We start from the raw sequence: 21,272 nt of genomic DNA on the forward strand, positions 1-21,272 counted from the left end.
TGAGACATACGTTCACACTCGGTATCATGTTTCAATACACTTTAGGTCAATATCACACCGGAATTCTCCTTTAAGCGCAGTCTTGGCAGCTTTTTCAAAAAGGCATCCATTCCAGGCCCAGCAGCACTCCCTGACAGAGCTACTTAGTTACCTGCAAGCACTGGATGTGGACGGAGAGGCTGATCCATTAGAGTGGTGGAAGTTGCACCAGGCTAATTTTCCAAGAGTGGCAGGGTCCGAGTACTTTTCATTTAAATACTGGAGAATGGTCCTCTTCATATGCTTAGTCAGTTCTGTGTTCTCAATCCGGGGGTCTTTCACACTTGCCTCTGTTGACAAAATTGTAAAATATTATTAGTCCAGCTCCAATAACAAAACACTTGACATTTCCACAGTACAGAAAGATAGGGAGCTACATACTAGGATTGTCTAATAGGCCTACTAGTTACAACAATATCCAATTTATACTTTTTGACACACACATATAGCCAGCAAAATAGTTGGGCTATCTATGCAATATTAAACTAACAAGATATTAAAACTTTAACTTACTTTACTTAAGTTTGCTTTATTAAGCTAAATAAATAAATAAATAAAAACGGTAACAAAATAACAATATCGGCTAAACCTACCAATAGCGAGATGAAGCCTGTGGCCGAAGCACTGAAGTCGTGTCCATTCATTCAGTTCCACTGCTTTAACAACATTGGCGCCGTTGTCGGTGGTGATGCATACCATCTTCTCTTCGTCCAGTCCCCATGATTCGAGCGCTTCCCTTAATCCCTGGGAAATAAATTCCCCTGTGTGGTCTTCAGGGAAATACGCTGTTTGCAGGCATTTGCTGCACAACTTCCACTCATCGTCGATGAAGTGGATTGTGAGGCTAATGTAAGATTCCATAGTGCGACTCGACCATAAGTCCGTGGTGTTCGCATACTGTTGTATGTCACAGAGCTGCTTTTCCACTTGAATGCAGACCTCGGCGTGTAGTTTGGGAATTTCTACCTCACTAAAATAATTGCGGCTTGGCACCACGTACCTTGGATCCAGCGTATTGACCATGCCTAAAAAACGCTTCTCTCCACGGTTTGAAAAGGCACCATGTCTTTGCACAAGAAAGTTTCTATAGAATTCATAATGTCTATCCACCACTGGCTTTTTTTATCATAGGGTGTACCTTTTAAAAATGCCTGGGCGATTGAAACCTGGTGTGTAACTTTTCTCCCACTCGAGGACTGACCAGATTGCTTGTGTTACCTCTCTTTGCTGTCACTGTTGACCGGCATATTTTGCAGATTATGGTTTTCTGCTCACTATCCGACACTTTAAATCCAAACCATGTCCATATTATGGACGTTGCACCAGTCTTTTTTACGAGCTCCTCCTCCTCCATACCTTCACCGCTCACAGCCATTTTTCCACACCTGTGGCCTCCTCGTGGTTGTTGCCGGTCCCAGCAGGCCAAGCGTGTTGCAATTTGATGACATAATGATCTATCGCAATATGCCGGTATAACAAAAATCTCTATCGTTGGCCAAATTTTTATCGCATACCGCTTATACCGTTTATATCGCCCAGCCCGAGTGTGTGTGTGTGTGTGTGTTGAGCAGAAGGTGGAGGGTGTAGCTGTGGACCAAAGGGAAGTTTCACACAGAAAAGAGCAGGACGTCTAAAGTGTGTTTTAATGAGGTTTCATGGCTTCCTCAAACAACTGCGGCCAGAGCTCTGATGCTCGACTCGGCAGCTATTGGAGGGGGAGAGAGCGAGAGAACAGAGGAAGTGAGTGGGAACAGAGGAAGAGAGTGGGAACAGAGGGAGAGAGAGGGGAGAAAGGAGGAGAGAAAGAAAACAGAAAAGAGATAGTGAGAGGAAATTCCAGAATTTTCTAGCTCTGAAGGATGTTCTGTATTTCAGCATGGTGTGTGTGTGTGTGTGTGCGTGGTGTGTGCGTGCGTACGGGTGTGTGTGTGTGTGTTCATGTGTGTGTGTGTGCGTTGTGTGTGTGTGCGTGCGGGTGTGTGTGTGTGTGTGTGTTCGTGTGTGTGTGTGTGTGCATCCATGTGTGTGTGTGCGTCCATGTTTGTGCGTGTGTGTGTGTGTGTGTGTGTGTGTGTGTGTGCTTGCGTGTGTGTGAGAGAGATTGAAAATGCTTCACATGCGTCTGAGTTACTGTATAACCAACCGCTGCACATATTAAACAGCCAATCACCATAATCTTCCTCCTCATCTTTACCACCTATACATGCTTCCACTCTTGCCCTTCTCTCTCTCTCTCTCTCTCTCTCAAACTCAAAATTCAAATTCAAAGGGGCTTTATTAGCATGACTGTTTGGTACAGTGTTGCCAAAGCTAGTGTTACAAATAACACAGTAGTATCACAAGGAAAAGAAGACAGAGATACAGCATACAATGTAGAAACATGTGAGCACAAAATAGACAGTAGTATAAATAATACTAGAATGATAGGTAGGGGTGTGTGTGTGTGTGTGTGTGTGTGTGAGAGAGAGAGAGAGTGCGTCTGTGTGTGTGTATGTGTGTGTGTGTGTGTGTGTGTGTGTGTGTGTGTGTGTGCACATGTGAGAACATATGCTTGTGTGCATATGTGTCAGTTTGACATTAGGTTTACTTAAGTCATGTCCCTCAGGTTGTGACATTTTAAGACATATTGTGCTGCCAGGGCAGCAGAGGGCCCTTCACCAAGAAGTATGGCCATTTTATCATTGTCTTCAATGTCTATAAAATTTGGTATGGTTTGCTGTAAGTTTATGAAAAAGGTCTGTCTTAACATGTCATATTTTTCGCAGTGAAGAAGAAAGTGCTCCTCTGTCACAACCTTCTCTGCCTGACAGTGACCACATATCCTTTGTTCTCTTGGCAGCCAGGTTTTTCTGTGTCTGCCTGTTACTATTGCTAGGTTGTGGTCACACAGCCTGTACTTGGTCAGGATATGCCTCTGCTTCGTATCTCTGACAGAGCTGAGATACTCTGCCAATTCATATTCTCTTTTTAGGATCAGATAGGAATTCATTCTACTTTGGTTGGTAGTTTGGTTTGTCCAATGCTCTAAATATTCTTCTTTTGCTTGATTCATTATTTTGTTGACTCTAATTGATGTTTGGGAAGCAGCGCTGGACTGAGCTTGATTTTTATTAATTGTTGTTATTGAGTTAGTTAACTTCAGTACCAGCTGGCTCAGAGGACACTTCATCTCCTGGGTTTTCAATGCCTCAAAATGGAGTGAGTTCTTAGGACTGCTGTTCAGGTGCATCCAGAATTTTAAGGATCTTTTCTGAATAGGTAATGCCAATGGAAAACGACCTAATTCTGCCCTACATGCATTGTTGGGTGTTTTTGATTGAACTTTTAGCATTGATCGGCAGAACTCTGCATGTAGGGCTTCAATTGGATGCTTATCCCACTTTGTGTAGTCGTGCATGCTGAGTGGACCCCAAACCTCGCTTCCATATAGCGCAATAGGCAGGATTATGCTGTCAAATATTTTGCACCAGATTGTAATTGGGATGTTTATTTTGTGAAATTTTCTCTTTATTGCGTAGAATGCCCTTCAGGCTTTTTCTTTTAGTGCATTCACTGCCATGCTGAAACTTCCTGATGCAGTAATTACTAGACCAAGGTAAGGGTACTGCATTGTGTGCTCTAGGACGGTGCTTCCTAGGCTGAGCCTGTCTCTGTGTTCCTGACACCTGGGCTTTTTTTGGAAGATCATAACCAGTGTTGGGAGTAATGTGTTACAAAGTAACGCGTTACTGTAATTCCACTACTTTTAGTGGTAACGAGCATGTAACGAAGTATTTTTGTAAATACAGTAACGCAATTACAATTACTGAAATTTCAAAGAGTTTGTTACTTGCGTTACTCTGTTGATCTTGAATGAATGACTGCAGACAAGATGCACATTTGCTGCTTTGTCTCCCGACTTTAGCTGTGTTTCCAGCGATTGTGTTTTATGTTTAGATTGCAGATGCATTCTTTACAGTTAAAAGGAGCCTCCTCACATTCCTCCTTATTTCGGATTTATGCTAAAACACACAAGAGTGCACTAGGCTACAATTTAAATGGGCATCTTAAAAGCCTTTTCCCTTTCGTTTCCATCTCGTAAGCTCCACTACAGTAAAAGCGCATTGTTGTTTATCTCCACTCTTTTTCGCCTATTGCGCAAAAGCCTCGTTATATCAATTTCTCATTCTTACAACATAGCCACGCCACAACACCAATAGGCTACGGTAGCCTATATATAGCCTTGGCACAAGCAAGCACACGTTTAACTCGAGAGGAAAATGCAGATTTCACTTACCAGATAAAGAAACCTCCAAATAGCCTACCGTACGTAACAGCGACTTGAGTTATTTGCACAGTAGGCTGTGTTTACATCTGAATTGACATCCATGGTGTTATGGATTCATTTGTCTGCGACGGAACATGCAACTTCTCTCTGGAACACCTTATCAGCTGAAGAGTAACCTTCTGCATAGTGCGCGACAATCCCAAACTCTCGGATGCATTAGAACTTATTTCGGTAGGTCAGCACTTGTGCAGCGCAGGCTTTTCCCAAACTGGTGGTGCTTAAAATGCTATATAATACAACTGTGTTCAAAGCAGGATGAGGATAACCTAAGGTTATGTGTGTGTGAGCAGACAATAACTGCTTTGAAAATAGGCCATTTAACATTGTTTCACATTACATCCCATTGAACGAATTCCATGTAGCCTACAGAAGGATTGCAATAATAATGATAATAATAACTTATTACTATATTGCAGAAGGCAAGTAGTAGGCAAGCAGTAGGCAGTGTACTGTACATATCTATCAAACCACCTAGATGGTGAGGGTGGCGCAAAACAACGTCAGGGAGGCCTTCATGCGTTGTAGAATGTTTTGTGCTCGGAAAAAGTTTGAGAACTCATGCACAAGGCTATTGATTTGAAGGCCTGTTGAAACTACAATAAATAGGTCCAAAAATTAGGTTTATTGTGTGTGTGACTGTTCAGTACTGTTCATATTGACATTTTAAAAGCAGACTTAAAAGTAACTCAAAAGTTACTTTGTCTAGTAACTAATTACTTTTGATATACAGTAATTGGTAACGTAATTGAATTACTTTTGAAAGAAGTAACTAGTAACTGTAACTAATTACTAATTTTCAGTAACTTGCCCAACACTGATCATAACTTTGGTCTTCGTTGGATTTACTGTCAGCGCCCATGACTGACAGTACTGCTCCAGCAGATCTAGGAGCTGTTGCAGTCCCTGTTGTGAGGGCGATAGAAGAACCAAGTCATCGACAAAAAGCAGCAATTTGACCTCCGTTTCTTGGAGTCTGAGTCCAGGGGCTGTAGACTGTTCCAACTGCACCGCTAATTCGTTGATGTAAATATTGAATAATTTTGGACTCAGACTGCAGCCCTGCCTCACTCCTCTATTTTGTGTGAAAAAATCTGTTCGTTTTTGTCCAATTTTTATACTGCATTTACAATTTGAGTACATTGATTTAATTAAATCGAAAGTTTTACCCCCTACACCATTTTGCAAAAGTTGGTAGTATAATCCGTCATGCCAAATCGAGTCGAATGCTTTTTTGAAGTCTACAAAGCAAGCAAATATCTTTCCATTTTTTTTTTTGTCTTTTACATGTTTATTGATTAGGGTGTGCAGGGTGTAAATGTGATCTGTTGTGCGGAAATTTTTAAAAAATCCAATTTGATTTTTACTAAGGGTATTGTGTTCATTAAGGAAGGTTTGAATCCTGTCATTCAAAATACAATTAAATACCTTCCCCAGATTACTGCTCACACAGATACCTCTGTAGTTATTTGGGTCCAATTTGTCACCACTTTTATAGATTGGATTAATAATCTCTCTCTCTTTTATAGATTGGAGTAATAATCTCTCTCCCTCTCTTTCCCTCCCTCTCTCCCTCTTTCTTTTCCTCTATCTCTCTCTCCCTCTTTTTATCTTTCCCTCTTTCTCCTTCTCTCCTTCTCTCTCTTTGTCTCTCTCCCCCTCTCTCTCTTCCTCTCTCTCTCTCTTACTCCCTCTCTTTTTCTCTCTTTCCCTCCTTCTCCTCTCTCCCTCAGATCCAAATGCTCTATATATCTAATTTTCCTGATACCTGAGCCGATTTGGTGTGCAGTGTCCACTCCATGCTTTATAGTTGAGGATGTGGAGCATGGCCACTCCATGCTTTACTGTATAAAAAAATTACATTTTACATTTTAAAAATTAAAATATGGATGTATGGTGGTTAGAAGTGTAAATATCAATTAGAAACCTAAATATATTTATAATTATTAATTTGCAAACAAGTAACTAGCGTCAGTGACATCTTTAACATGAAGATCCCTGGAACTATGCTTCTACCAGCATTCTACCACAGGTCAAGAGGTGTAGTTGTAACTACACAACTTTACGATAGTGGTTGCGAACGTTCGTTGCTACTATGGTTTTGGGAAACACTAACGTAGTGTAATGATGCATTGGACTATGTAAGTTCCACCACCATAGTTCAAACTATCGTTTGGGAAACAGTTTTGTCGTACTTACATAGTTTCAACCATGTTTGTTGCTAACGTACATGTAGTTGACATGTCAAGCAGTCAATTGACTACATTGCAGTCAAGAAGTAGGGCAAATTAATTTACGAAACCAAAACATGGGTCATAGTTGTCTAAGCCTCTATAGCGTAGCCTGTTAAAAACGTCGCTAGATAGTATTGTATAGTATAATAAACCAGAGAGGTGTGGGAATGCAGAGCTGCAAACCAGCGCTGGGTGGAAATTAATTAAATTTCTCATCCCAACATAGCATAACATAACATAGCATAACATAACATAACATAGCATAGCATAACATAGCATAACATAGCAAAGCATAACATAGCATAGCATAGCATAACATAACATAACATAACATAACATAGTGTAGCATAGCATAGCATAACATAACATAACATAGTGTAGCATAGCATAGCATAACATAACATAACATAACATAACAACATAGCATAACATAGCATAACATAGCTCGGGGCTCACCTGGGTACTCCACTACTCTCTCTCTCTCTCTCTCTCTCTCTCTCTCTCCCTCCCTATCTCTCTGTCCATCTCTCTTTATTTCTCCATCTGTCACACACACTCTCCAACTATCTTTATATCTAAATCTTTGCCTTACTTTTGCCTATCTGTAATTATGAGTCGTGTCTGTAATTATGAGTCGTGTCCACAGCTCTGCTCCCTGCGCCATTGTCTTGCAGTCGGCCATGAAGGGACAACACTGTAGTATTATTGCCCCCCTTACCCCCCGTAGGCAACACTGTAGTATTATTGATCAAGAGCAAATGCTGACGAGGACAAATGGGGATATTTTACTGCTTTTTCTTTCTCTTTTAAAGATGTCTTCCTGTGTCTCCAACCCTTACACTCTGTCCTCTTTTAAAGATGTCTTCCTGTGTCTCCAACCCTTACACTCTGTCCTCTTTTAAAGATGTCTTCCTGTGTGTCCAACCCTTGCACTCTGGCCTCTTTTTTTCAAGGGCTGACTCTGCTCCCACACTGGCCTCTTCTGGAAAGTTCCTTCATACTTTGTGGCTCGGCGCTCAGTTAGATCCCCTTCATAGCATAAAGCAGGTGTAAAGCCAAGGGTGTGTTTGCATCTGGATGTATGCTTTGTTGGTTTACATGTCTTATTTAGCAGTGCTTTGTCTTACAGTTTTTCTCAGTTGCTTTGGTGCTTTTCTCAGATCAGAATGAACATTCTCATAGCTATTAGTTTAACCTCCACAACATTTAGTCATTTGTGCACATCATAGTAGCAATTTCTCCTTCCTCTGAACAAATTGCAAATGCTTTTGAACATGTATCAGTTGCTTTGTCATGTCAGTCAAAATGAACTATACTTATGAGTGCTGAATAGTCGTTCCCAATAAAACTAATAGTCTTCATTTCATTGCTTGAGTCATTACATACAAAATTGGTGAACTAGTTATCAAATTCTGTCCCAATGCGGTATAATTGCAAAGAGCACAGTAAAAATGTGAAACGTATATTCAGTGTCTTGTACTCACTTACTCTCCTAACTACAGCAATTTCTAACTTTACTGTAGTTTTCAAATGGCTGTACAAGTACTGTATAGTGCTGTCTTGAGCATGTTCAGGTAGTGTCCGAGTTCTGACCTTTTTTTGCATGGGAAAACACTGAGAGAATAAACTGTCATAATGAAAACATGACAAAGCCATTTGACTATCTTGTTCATAAACAATGGTGTCAAGACTTCTTATTTTGATGACACTGACAGTTTCATTGACATAAATACTTGCTTTTGAGGAATGGACTATCCATTTTGAGCAAGTGACATGCTTTTGCAGGTTATCCACTAGGTTTTGCAATTTGCACTAATTATTTTGAGAAATGCACTAACTGCTGTGCAAATGTTAATAGTGATGTGAGAAAAGCACCAAAGCGACTGAGAAAAACTGTAATACTGGTGTATAAATGGTTGTATATTGTATATAAAATGTATTATGGTTATTGCAGTAGAGAGTTATAAATTCAGAATTAGAATCAGTTTTTATTGGCCAAGTATACTTACATATACAAGGAATTTGACTTCGGCAGATGTTAAACTCTCTGTACATTCAACAAATAGACATGTAGTAGTACCAATAGACATGTAGTATTAACACATACAGTAGACATGTAGTATTAACACATAGACATGTAGTATTAACACATAGACATGTAGTAGTACAAATAGACATGTAGCATTAACACATAGACATGTAGTAGTACAAATAGACATGTAGTATTAACACATAGACATGTAGTATTAACACATAGGCATGTAGTATTAACACATAGACATGTAGTATTAACACATAGACATGTAGTAGTAAAACATTCAGTAGACAATAATAATACACATGCTGTACAATATAGACAACAATATACATGTAGACACATATCAATGTATTAACACAATATACAAAATACAACATACAAATAAGGCATGGTATCAAGACAAGTACACATGGAGTGTAGTGGATATAAAGTGAAGAAGTAATAGTGCAAATGTATGTAATGTAATGTGTGCTAGGTGCATATGGGGATGATGGGTATGTAATGTGTGCTAGGTGCATATGGGGATGATGGGTATGTAATGTGTGCTAGATGCATATGGGGATGATGGGTATGTAATGTGTGCTAGGTGCATATGGGGATGATGGGTATGTAATGTGTGCTAGATGCATATGGGGATGATGGGTATGTAATGTGTGCTAGATGCATATGGGGATGATGGGTATGTAATGTGTGCTAGGTGCATATGGGGATGATGGGTATGTAATGTGAGGGATAAGTGGGTGAATGGCCAAAGTGGGCCTACTTAACTGCAGTTCAGTACAGTGATGGCTGAGGGAAAGAAGCTGTTCTTGTGTCTGGTTGTTTTTGTGCGCAGGGATCTGTAGCGCCTGCCAGAGGGGAGGAGGTTAAAGAGTGTGTGTGCATGGTGTGTGTGCAGGATGTGTGTGCAGGGTGTGTGTGCAGGGTGTGTGGGGACTTTGGAGATGTTCTCTGCCTGCTTCCTGGTCCTACTAGTGTACAAGTCCTGGAGGGAGGGCAGGGGGCACCAAATCTCCACACTCTTTAGAGTGTTTAGCTCTTAAAGTCCAGCACCATCTCCACAGTCTATAGCGTGTTTAGCTCCTAAAGTCCAGCACCATCTCCACAGTCTATAGCGTGTTTAGCTCTAGGTTGTGTTGACTGCACTGTATGGGGTGAAGTTAAGTATACTATCTCTCTGATAACATGATGAGACTTCACCTTCACATAGAAGGTCTGTCTAACAAGGTTATGTGACAAAGGCGTCTGTGAATGTGAAAAAAGAAGCATTTTCTAACAAAAGAAGTGTTTTCTGACAAAAGAAGCGTTTTCTAACGAAAGAAGCATTTTCTAACAAAAGAAGCGTTTTCTAACAAAAGAAGCGTTTTCTGACATATCTCGCTGCATAGATGCCCACATACGCGGTGGTGTGGAAATTCATGGTTCGCAATGGTTCCGGTGTAAAGGTGAATTTTCCCTGCTTGAAGTGCACTGAACTAGACTCAGAAACACCCGCTGAGGGTAAAAGATGCTGATGTGTGTGTGTGTGTGTGTGTGTGTCTGAAGAAAAACATAGAGGAGGTGTACGCTGACAAACACACACACACACACACACATTTGTCAGGGTTTGTAAGTGTTTATGGTCACATATCATTCAGAGGGATTCAAGGATGAATTCACGCCTGCTAACTGTTCTTCTGTGAAGATGGACGAGTTGTGAGAAATGTGTATGTGTGTATATGTGATGGCAGGAGACAGAGCCAAGTGTGTGTGTGTGTGTGTGTGTGTGTAGAAAGAGTGGAATGAAAGTGACAGAGGTTACCTGAAGGCTGACAGTGTAATACAGAATGTGGAGGTTGAAAAAGAGAGAGAGAGAGAGAGAAAGAGTGGTGGAGGGAGAGAAATGAAAATAAGTGAGAGAGGAAGAGAGCAGGAGAAGAGAGCGGGAGAAGAGAGCAGGAGAAGAGAGCGGGAGAAGAGAGCAGGAGAAGAGAGCAGGAGAAGAGAGCAGGAGAAGGAACAGAGCAGGAGAAGGAACAGAGCGGGAGAAGGCATGTGTAGAGGAACAGAGCAGGAGAAGGAACAGAGCAGGAGAAGGCATGTGTAGAGGAACAGAGCAGGAGAAGGAACCGAGCAGGAGAAGGCATGTGTAGAGGAACAGAGCGGGAGAAGGCATGTGTAGAGGAACAGAGCAGGAGAAGGCATGTGTAGAGGAACAGAGCAGGAGAAGGCATGTGTAGAGGAACAGAGCAGGAGAAGCAGGAGAAGGCATGTGTAGAGGAAGAGAGCAGGAGAAGGCATGTGTAGAGGAACAGAGCAGGAGAAGGCATGTGTAGAGGAACAGAGCGGGAGAAGGCATGTGTAGAGGAACAGAGCAGGAGAAGGCATGTGTAGAGGAACAGAGCAGGAGAAGGCATGTGTAGAGGAACAGAGCAGGAGAAGCAGGAGAAGGCATGTGTAGAGGAACAGAGCAGGAGAAGGCATGTGTAGAGGAACAGAGCAGGAGAAGGCATGTGTAGAGGAACAGAGCAGGAGAAGGCATGTGTAGAGGAACAGAGCAGGAGAAGGCATGTGTAGAGGAACAGAGCAGGAGAAGAGAGCAGGAGAAGAGAGCGGGAGAAGGCATGTGTAGAGGAACAGAGCAGGAGAAGGAACAGAGCAGGAGAAGGCATGTGTAGAGGAACAGAGCAGGAGAAGGAATGTGTAGAGGAACAGAGCAGGAGAAGGCATGTGTAGAGGAACAGAGCAGGAGAAGGAACCGAGCAGGAGAAGGCATGTGTAGAGGAACAGAGCAGGAGAAGGAATGTGTAGAGGAACAGAGCAGGAGAAGGCATGTGTAGAGGAACAGAGCAGGAGAAGGAACCGAGCAGGAGAAGGAACCGAGCAGGAGAAGGAACCGAGCAGGAGAAGAGAGCAGGAGAAGAGAGCGGGAGAAGAGAGCAGGAGAAGAGAGCAGGAGAAGGAGAAGGAACCGAGCAGGAGAAGGAACCGAGCAGGAGAAGAGAGCAGGAGAAGGAACCGAGCAGGAGAAGAGAGCAGGAGAAGGAACCGAGCAGGAGAAGGAACCGAGCAGGAGAAGGAACAGAGCAGGAGAAGGAACAGAGCAGGAGAAGGAACAGAGCAGGAGAAGAGAGCAGGAGAAGGAACAGAGCAGGAGAAGAGAGCAGGAGAAGAGAGCAGGAGAAGGAACAGAGCAGGAGAAGGAACAGAGCAGGAGAAGAGAGCAAGAGAAGGCATGTGTAGAGGAACAGAGCAGGAGAAGGAACAGAGCAGGAGAAGGCATGTGTAGAGGAACAGAGCAGGAGAAGGAACCGAGCAGGAGAAGGCATGTGTAGAGGAACAGAGCAGGAGAAGGAATGTGTAGAGGAACAGAGCAGGAGAAGGCATGTGTAGAGGAACAGAGCAGGAGAAGGAACCGAGCAGGAGAAGGCATGTGTAGAGGAACAGAGCAGGAGAAGGAATGTGTAGAGGAACAGAGCAGGAGAAGGCATGTGTAGAGGAACAGAGCAGGAGAAGGAATGTGTAGAGGAACAGAGCAGGAGAAGGCACAGAGCAGGAGAAGGCATGTGTACAGGAACAGAGCAGGAGAAGGAACCGAGCAGGAGAAGGCATGTGTAGAGGAACAGAGCAGGAGAAGGAATGTGTAGAGGAACAGAGCAGGAGAAGGCACAGAGCAGGAGAAGGCATGTGTAGAGGAACAGAGCAGGAGAAGGCATGTGTAGAGGAACAGAGCAGGAGAAGGCATGTGTAGAGGAACAGAGCAGGAGAAGGCACAGAGCAGGAGAAGGCATGTGTAGAGGAACAGAGCAGGAGAAGGAATGTGTAGAGGAACAGAGCAGGAGAAGGCATGTGTAGAGGAACAGAGCAGGAGAAGGAACCGAGCAGGACAAGGCATGTGTAGAGGAACAGAGCAGGAGAAGGAATGTGTAGAGGAACAGAGCAGGAGAAGGCATGTGTAGAGGAACAGAGCAGGAGAAGGAACCGAGCAGGAGAAGGCATGTGTAGAGGAACAGAGCAGGAGAAGGAATGTGTAGAGGAACAGAGCAGGAGAAGGCATGTGTAGAGGAACAGAGCAGGAGAAGGAACCGAGCAGGAGAAGGCATGTGTAGAGGAACAGAGCAGGAGAAGGAATGTGTAGAGGAACAGAGCAGGAGAAGGCATGTGTAGAGGAACAGAGCAGGAGAAGGAATGTGTAGAGGAACAGAGCAGGAGAAGGCATGTGTAGAGGAACAGAGCAGGAGAAGGCATGTGTAGAGGAACAGAGATATAAAATGTGCCTTTTGCAACAGATGGGTTTGAGACAGCGGTGCACTCTTACTCCCTCATTGGCTCCCTCATGCCAAACCAACACGCTTCATAATGATTGGCTCCCTCATGCCAAACCAACACGCTTCATAATGATTGGTGTGAGAAACATGTTCGGGCCCAGGCATGACTAGCTGCTGATTACATATGTTTTTACCATGAACAATTATGAAAATAATAAAATCCGAAATAAATAAATTAAATAAATTAAATAATTCAATGTAATTTTCCACTAAGTATGAACCCCACCCTGTCTCAGGGCACCAGCGATTAGGAGATGAGGAGATGAGCAGTGGCTGCCTTCCTCTTCCTCTTCTGTTCTTTTTGTGAGGGAAGACTCGTCTGTAGAGACTAGCTGTTTTGTGAAATAACTGTCAATGCAGTGCTTCTCACTCGTTCCTTCCTTCTCTCTCTCCTTCCTTCTCTCTCTCTATCCCCCCATCACTCATTCGTTCTCTTCCTCTGGTCTGTAGAAACTTCCAGAAGTGTTAAATACCTCTCTCAGCACAGTACAGTATTCCTCTCTCTCTCTCACTCTTATTCCCTCCTTTTCTCTCCGTCTTCAACTCACTTCCTTTTTGTCTGCAGAGACTGTGGTGTGAAAGCTCTCTCAAGGCATTATTTCTCTCGCTCTCTCTCTCTCTCTTCCTTGCTCTCTCTCTCTCTCTCAAGGCATTATTTCTCTCTCTCTCGATTTCTCTCTCTCTCAAGGCATTATTTCTCTCTCTCTCTCTCTCTCTCTCTCTCTTGCTTGCTCTCTCTCTCTCTCAAGGCATTATTTCTCTCTCTCTCTCTCTCTCTTGCTTGCTCTCTCTCTCTCTCAAGGCATTATTTCTCTCGCTCTATTTGTCTCTCTCTCTCTCTCTCTCTTGGTCTCATACCATCCCTCTCTTTTGTCTATCCCTCTCCAACTCTTCTTTTTGTCTGTAGAGACTACCTGTCATGTGAAAACCTTCTCATGACATTGCCTCTCCCTCTCTTTCTCTTTCTCTCTCTCTCTCTCTCTCACTCTCTCTCTCTCTCTCTCTCTCTCTCTCTTTCTCTCTCTCTTTCCATTCTTCTTTCTGTTCATACCTCATTCGTTCGTTCTTCTTCTTGTCTGTAGAGACTGGCTGTAGTGTGAAATCTCTCTCAGCACCCCCCCCCTCTTTCCATCTCTCTCCCTCTCCTCTCCCTCTCCTCTCTCTCTCTCTCTCTGCCCTGAGGCTGTTGGAGTGAGGAAACACTGTTCAGTGTCACTGTTGCTATGTGTTAATATCAACACACTGACAAGAAACGTCTTTTCTCTTTCTTCTTTCTATCTATCCATCTTTGTTTCTTCTCTTCCTCATTCTCAATCCCTCTGTTTTCCTTATGTACAGTATTCTTCATCTATGTTATGAGTTGTGTAGACAGTTCTGCACCGGCCTCTAATTTGCAACGGTGGCTTGCTAGCATGTCTGAAGGTGTCTGTGAGAGAGGTTTATGCATCCCTGAATGCTAGCGTTTGTTGCTAGCCCGAGTCTTTATGGTATTGGGGAGAGAGGTTTATGCACCCCTGAGTGCTAGCGTTTGTTGCTAGTTAGAGTGTGTATGGTGTTGGGGAGAGAGGTTTATGCACCCCTGGGTGCTAGCGTTTGTTGCTAGCTAGAGTGTGTATGGTGTCGGGGAGGGAGGTTTATGCGCCCCTGGGTGCTAGCGTTTGTTGCTAGCTAACTTGTGTATGATTTTGGAGCACGCATTTTTCATTGTGTCTTTAGCTAAACAATTAAACTGGAATCACCATAAACCGCAGTGGCAACTTACAACAATTAAAACAGTGTGGCCATTAGTAAACGTCCTGCACTAGTCATCGCTGTCTTGGTCCTACTCACTTCCACTCTGCCATGTTTTTGGATCACAATAACAAAAAATGAGGGCATCTGCTACATATAGATTAGGCAGGAGTACATATAGATTACAGTGTAAGGGAGGAGTACATATAGATTACAGTGTAAGGGAGGAGTACATATAGATTACAGTGTAAGGGAGGAGTACATATAGATTACAGTGTAAGGGAGGAGTACATATAGATTACAGTGTAAGGGAGGAGTACATATAGATTACAGTGTAACGGAGGAGTACATATAGATTAAAGTGTAACGGAGGAGTACATATAGATTACAGTGTAAGGGAGGAGTAAAGGAGTAAAAACAAGTTAGGGTCTATTTACGGTAGTTAACAACAACTTGGTGGCGTTTTGAGCAAGACCGTTTATTTGCATTATCACTGAATGGCCTTACAGTGATGCTAACCGGGCAGTATAAGTATACGTATAAGTATATATACTTTTTTGATCCCGTGAGGGAAATTTGGTCTCTGCATTTAACCCAGTCGGTGAATTAGTGAAACACAAACAGCACACAGTGAACACACAGTGAGGTGAAGCACACACTAATCCCGGCGCAGTGAGCTGCCTGCTTCAACGGCGGCGCTCGGGGAGCAGTGAGGGGTTAGGTGCCTTGCTCAAGGGCACTTCAGCCGCAGCCCACTGGTCAGGGCTCGAACCGGCAACCCTCCGGTTACAAGTCCAGAGTGCTAACCAGTAGGCCACGGATGCCACGTCACTATTTTATACCACTAACAATGCTCAAAATATAATTACACTTCTGTGGTAGTGTGGTGATGTTTTCTACAGACAAACCAAAGTATTGTAAATGTTGAAAGTGTACAGAGAGGATAACAAGACCTGTGTCCGTGAGTAAAAACAACCTAGGGTCTATCAACGGTAGTTAACGACTTCAAACTTTTAATTGAGAGCAAAATTATGTTCATTGGTGGTGTTTTGAGCAAGACTGTTACCGATCTGTGCAGTGCGTAGATGATACCAGACCAGGAAACCATTTTCATACTATCAATAATATGATAATATGCTCCTATTATATTATAATAATTATACAAATTAGGATATTACAATAATATGACAGTATTATTTAATGCTAACATTTTATTTCTATGATTATTACAGTACCGGTATATCTTCTCTCTCACTTTTCTCTCACTCCATCTCTCTCTCTCTCTCTCCTAATTACGGAGTGTATTGTGCTGTTCCTCAGTGGCCTGTTTCAGATATGTCGGTTGATTTGCTGTGATTGCTCAGACGTAATGATGCATGATGCCTCCAGATCTCCACGGCGATCTCTCGCATCCTGTGACGCCTCAGGTGTTGTCGCCCTGAGGCCCCTGCCTGTCAGAGACAATCTTTCAGGTGTAACGTGATCAGGTGCATCATGGGACAGGACTTGCTGTGCTGCTGAGGCTGTGATAGGCTGAGACTACAGACTCTGAGAAGATTGAGGTGACAGCAAAAGACTGGAATCTGAGAGGGAGAGGGGGGGGGGGGGGGGAGAGACGCTTGAACGCTTGATCAGACCTTCAGTAGGGTGGAATAAGAAGAAAATAAAAGAAGAAAGATGATTAGTTAATCCCTTTGGTTGGGGGGGGGGGGGGGGGGGGGGGTTCTGTGTTCTCTCTCTAAAATGCTTGCCCCCTCCCACCCCTGTGATTCCTGACTAGGGGAACTCGGATCCACAATAGAGTCCTGAAGTATGACGCCGTTTCCATGGCGGCAGAATCACTGGATCTAAACAAACTTTCAAAGTGGCATAAATAGCATTGGATGTAGACATGTGGCATCATTTCTAGCTAATAAATTGTTTTAAATGTAGGCTATAGCCATTTAAACATGTTTTACCTACTAGGCAGCAGCTTAGCCATTTAACACGGATTCCCTGGCAGATGTAATAGAAAGAAACAAATTCCAGTGGATATTTCATGTCTTCTCAAAGACTGGTGGCTGTTAAGAGCGACGTTTTTTGCTTAAAAAATAAAGGAGGAAACCCATGCTAAAATAAAACTCTGTAGTCACAAATTTGATCGTGTTGGTATGAAAATATGTTTGTAGTATGTGATTCCTACAGTGTAAAAAAATATACTAAGTCTTAGAAACGTAAATAAATTAGAGTAAGAAAAATAAATTAAATTATGAAGCCAACCGCTATGGTGAATACTATGGTTAGACTGATTTGTTTAGATCCAGTGAAATTGCTGCCTTGACAACGCTATGTCATCGCTCTGGTACTCCATTGGATTCTGGGAGTTGAGACCTGTAGCCAGCATTGCCATGACGACAGGAATGCACCCAACAGGTTTCCTCTTTGTACTTACTGACAGGGGCTAAGTATGAATTATTTGACCTACGATTCTGCTAAAAATCTAAATTCATTAAATTCAATTCAAAATACAATTCAAAGTATTACAGCGCTCGCTCACTTCTGTAAATGAAACACGTGGAAATGGAAGCCTAGAGAGACCCTAGAGAAACCTGGTTCCACCAGACCGGATTGAGACAGTTAACATCAAATCTTTGGTTGCCCAAGGGCACAGACCTGCTGGGTCTGGCTGGCCAAGTGAAGATGTACCCAGAGTTTAAATGTGCTTGTGTCTGGCTGCCGCGTCTTCTGGCCGCTGGGACGAACAGATCTCCCAGCAGAGGGAGCAGGGCAGAGCCGACTCACTCAAGGCTTCAGGCGCCTGTCATCGCATCACATCCTCCTCCCACCGCCATTCATCCACCTCTTCTCTCACTCTGTCATTCCATTCATCCACCTCTTCTCTCACTCTGTCATTCCATTCTGTGATTAAAAAAGGATCGAGTGTCTCGAGACGACGCTCCCCTCAACAGCAGAGGATGTCTGCGTTAGACTTTAGACTGGAGACTTATGGAGGCTTTAGACTGGAGACTTATGGAGGCTTTAGGCATCTTTTGCCATTTTATCATCATTTATTTTCTTCTTTTCATCTAGCCTGTGATTAGACAGGATGTCTGAATAGCGTATGAATCAGAACAAAGACGCTTCTGCCCAGTCAGTGCTCACACTGTTCTCACGTCTTCTCAATCAGTGCTCACACTGTTCTCACGTCTTCTCAATCAGTGCTCACACTGTTCTCACGTCTTCTCAGTCAGTGCTCAGACTGTTCTCATGTGTTCTCAATCAGTGCTCACACTGTTCTCACGTCTTCTCAGTCAGTGCTCACACTGTTCTCATGTCTTCTCAATCAGTGCTCACATTGTTCTCACGTCTTCTCAATCAGTGCTCACACTGTTCTCACGTCTTTTTAGTCCAAATACAGCAATTTACATGACATCAATAAACATTATATTACATTGATTAAAATGAACAGCCTGAAATAAAGTCATGTAGCCTAAATAAATAAAAAAAACTAAAGACTGAACAAAATTGACAGAACAATAGCCACAAATCTGTAAGAATTAATGAGTTAGATACAAGGTAAAGAGAGCTGTTTGAAGAGCCCTGAACTATCGCTTGAATGTTATTCTGACTCTCTCTGTCTCTTCACCCCTCTCCTCTCTCTCCTTCTCTCTCCTCTCTCCTCCTTTCTTTCCTCTCTCTCTCCTCCCTCTCTCCTCTCTCTCCTCCCTCTCTCCTCCCTCTCTCCTCTCTCTCTCTCCTTCTCTCTCTCCTTCTCTTCAGTGCCTTTCTTGCCTTTGGCATTCACTTTTATCACTGCATGCATCCTCACTACCTGTTGCCATGGCAACACCATAATTCTGTATGTCAGTTGGTCTCTGTGTTTTTGTAGTTGATTGTATATATGCTCACCTCCACCGTCCAAATTTCATTTGGCATTTGTGCGTGAGTGTGTGTATGTGTGTGAGAGAGAGAGAGAGCAAGAGAGAGAAAGAGAGATAGAGTCCTTACTCTTTCTGTTTCCCCTGACTGATGTATACCCCCCCTCCTCCTCCTCCTCCTCCTCCTCCTCCACCTCCTCCTCCACCTCCACCTCCTCCTCCTCCACCTCCTCCTCCACCTCCTCCTCCTCCTCCTCCTCCACCTCCTCCTCCTCCTCCACCGCTCTCATCATCCTCTTTGTGAGACCCATGTTGTCCTCTCTGTAAACATGCCTGACTGTGTGTTTGTGTGTGTGTGTGGGGGGGGGGGCTCTCTCAGCTCCGCCAGCCTAGACTGCTCTCGCTGGGCTTTCCCATCTCTCCGAGGGACCTGGTACTCCCATGGGGAGAGTTTGGTGTCTTCTCTTTGCTTTTTGCAATTATGCTGTCAGCACACTCATAACACTGCACAAGTCTCTTTCTATCTGAGTCTGTATGTGTGCCTGTGTCAAGTGTGTGTGTGTGTGTGTTTGTGGGTGTTTGTGTGTGAGTGTGATTTTATGTAAGAGTAAGAAACAGTGGAAGAGAGATAGAGAGAGAAAAATATAGTGAGAGAAAAATAGAGAGAAAGAGAGAGAGCATTCCTGCACACAAACAGAAAGAGATAGAGAGAGAGAGCATTCCTGCACACAAGGCTGTGTCATGCTCGCAGCAAGTTTGTATCTGCAAATTCTGTTTAATTTAGTTCCTGTTGTTTTTGTTTTGATAGTTTTTGATGTTGTTATTGTTTTGTAATACAGCGCTCGCTTGGCTGTCTCACCGCGGATATCTGGCTTTTCCTTCAGTCCTCATGCTGTTAGCCTTTACAGACCAGACAGTGTGTGTGTGTGTGTGTGTGTGTGAGTGTGTGTGCGAGCATGCGTGTGTGTGTGTGTGTGTGTGTGCGAGCATGCGTGTGTGTGTGTGTGTGTGCGAGCATGTGTATGTGTGTGTGTGTGTGTGTGTGTGTGTGCGAGCATGTGTGTATGTGTGTGTGTGTGTGTATGCGAGCATGCGTGCGTGTGTGTGTGTGTGTGCGTGTGTGTGTGTGTGTGTGTGTGCGAGCATGCGTGTTTGTGTGTGTGTGTGTGTGTGCGCGTGGATATCTGGCTTTTCCTTCAGTCCTCATGCTGTTAGCCTTTACAGCCCATCAGTCAGCTTTCTGCATGCAATTGATACAGTATTGCCCTGCAGCTCATTCTGTTCACAACCCACCACCATCCAAACTCATCCAATAAAGATGACTGTGTGTGTGTGTGTGTGTGTATGTGTGTGTGTGTGTGTGTGTGTGTGTGTGTGTGTGTGTGTGTGTGTGTGCATGTGTGTGTGCGAGCATGCATGTGGGTGTGTGTGTGTGTGTGTGTGTCTCTCTAGTTCTTTGCACACTGATGTGTTTGAGTCACCTGTTTGGTTTGTTTGTCAGCTGTAGTAATGTGGAGTCATAACAGCTGGAGTAATGTGGAGCTCCTGGATAACAGCTGGAGTAATGTGGAGTCATAACAGCTGTAGTAATGTGGAGTCATAACAGCTGGAGTAATGTGGAGCTCCTGTATAACAGCTGTAGTAATGTGGAGTCATAACAGCTATAGTAATGTGGAGTCATAACAGCTGGAGTAATGTGGAGCTCCTGTATAACAGCTGGAATAATGTGGAGTCATAACAGCTATAGTAATGTGGAGTCATAACAGCTGGAGTAATGTGGAGCTCCTGTATAACAGCTGGAGTAATGTGGAGTCATAACAGCTGTAGTAATGTGGAGCTCCTGTATAACAGCTGTAGTAATGTGGAGCTTCTGTATAACAGCTGTAGTAATGTGGAGTCATAACAGCTGGAGTAATGTGGAGCTCCTGTATAACAGCTGGAGTAATGTGGAGTCATAACAGCTGGAGTAATGTGGAGTCATAACAGCTGTAGTAATGTGGAGTCATAACAGCTGTAGTAATGTGGAGCTTCTGTATAACAGCTGTAGTAATGTGGAGCTTCTGTATAACAGCTGTAGTAATGTGGAGTCATAACAGCTGGATTAATGTGGAGTCATAACAGCTGTAGTAATGTGGAGCTCCTGTATAACAGCTGTAGTAATGTGGAGCTTCTGTATAACAGCTGTAGTAATGTGGAGCTCCTGTATAACAGCTGGAATAATGTGGAGCCATAACAGCTGTAGTAATGTGGAGTCATAACAGCTGGAGTAATGTGGAGTCATAACAGCTGGAGTAATGTGGAGCTTCTGTATTACAGTGTGGTGGAGAGATCTGTGGCTTCATGTACTGACGTTTGGTGTGGACCAGGCTGAGGGGACATCGGTTTCATGTAAAGACAGTATACTGGTATTGGCATTGGTGTCATGTTAAGACAGTATACTGGTATTGGCAATTGGTCATTACAGTGTTATACTGGAGTTTAGTGGTGTCATTACAGGATTACATTTGTATTGTAGCAAACATGTCAGGAATGGGCTAAAGATGTCAGTGCAGTTCCTGACATGTCATTGTTAAGAGCTGTATGACGTGGGATCTTGATAGCAGACATTGGTTTGCATTTCCAGCTGAAGCTGACACATCACTGTAGCTCTGGCTGCCAGACACAGCGTGACACATCAGACACATCAGTCCTGCTGCAGCCACTCAGGGGCTCAGGTCAGAGCAGCCAAGACACAACCGCCCC

General features: G+C 43.5%; 1 protein-coding gene and 1 long non-coding RNA gene across 4 annotated transcripts in view; both read left to right on the top strand.

Moving 5' to 3' along the window:
• Positions 1 to 21,272, top strand: part of slc8a4a (solute carrier family 8 member 4a) — a 130,520-nt gene that overhangs the window by 87,628 nt on the left and 21,620 nt on the right. The window lies entirely within an intron of this gene.
• LOC121709367 overlaps positions 1,253 to 21,272 on the top strand; it is a 20,916-nt gene continuing 896 nt past the window's right edge. The window contains exons 1-3 of the long non-coding RNA XR_006031926.1: positions 1,253 to 1,583; positions 3,743 to 3,748; positions 10,373 to 10,382. This is a non-coding gene — a long non-coding RNA (uncharacterized LOC121709367). The remainder of the gene's footprint in view (positions 1,584 to 3,742; positions 3,749 to 10,372; positions 10,383 to 21,272) is intronic.

This window comes from Alosa sapidissima, chromosome 5 (genome assembly GCF_018492685.1).
Source record: "Alosa sapidissima isolate fAloSap1 chromosome 5, fAloSap1.pri, whole genome shotgun sequence".
NCBI classification, from domain to species: domain Eukaryota; kingdom Metazoa; phylum Chordata; class Actinopteri; order Clupeiformes; family Clupeidae; genus Alosa; species Alosa sapidissima.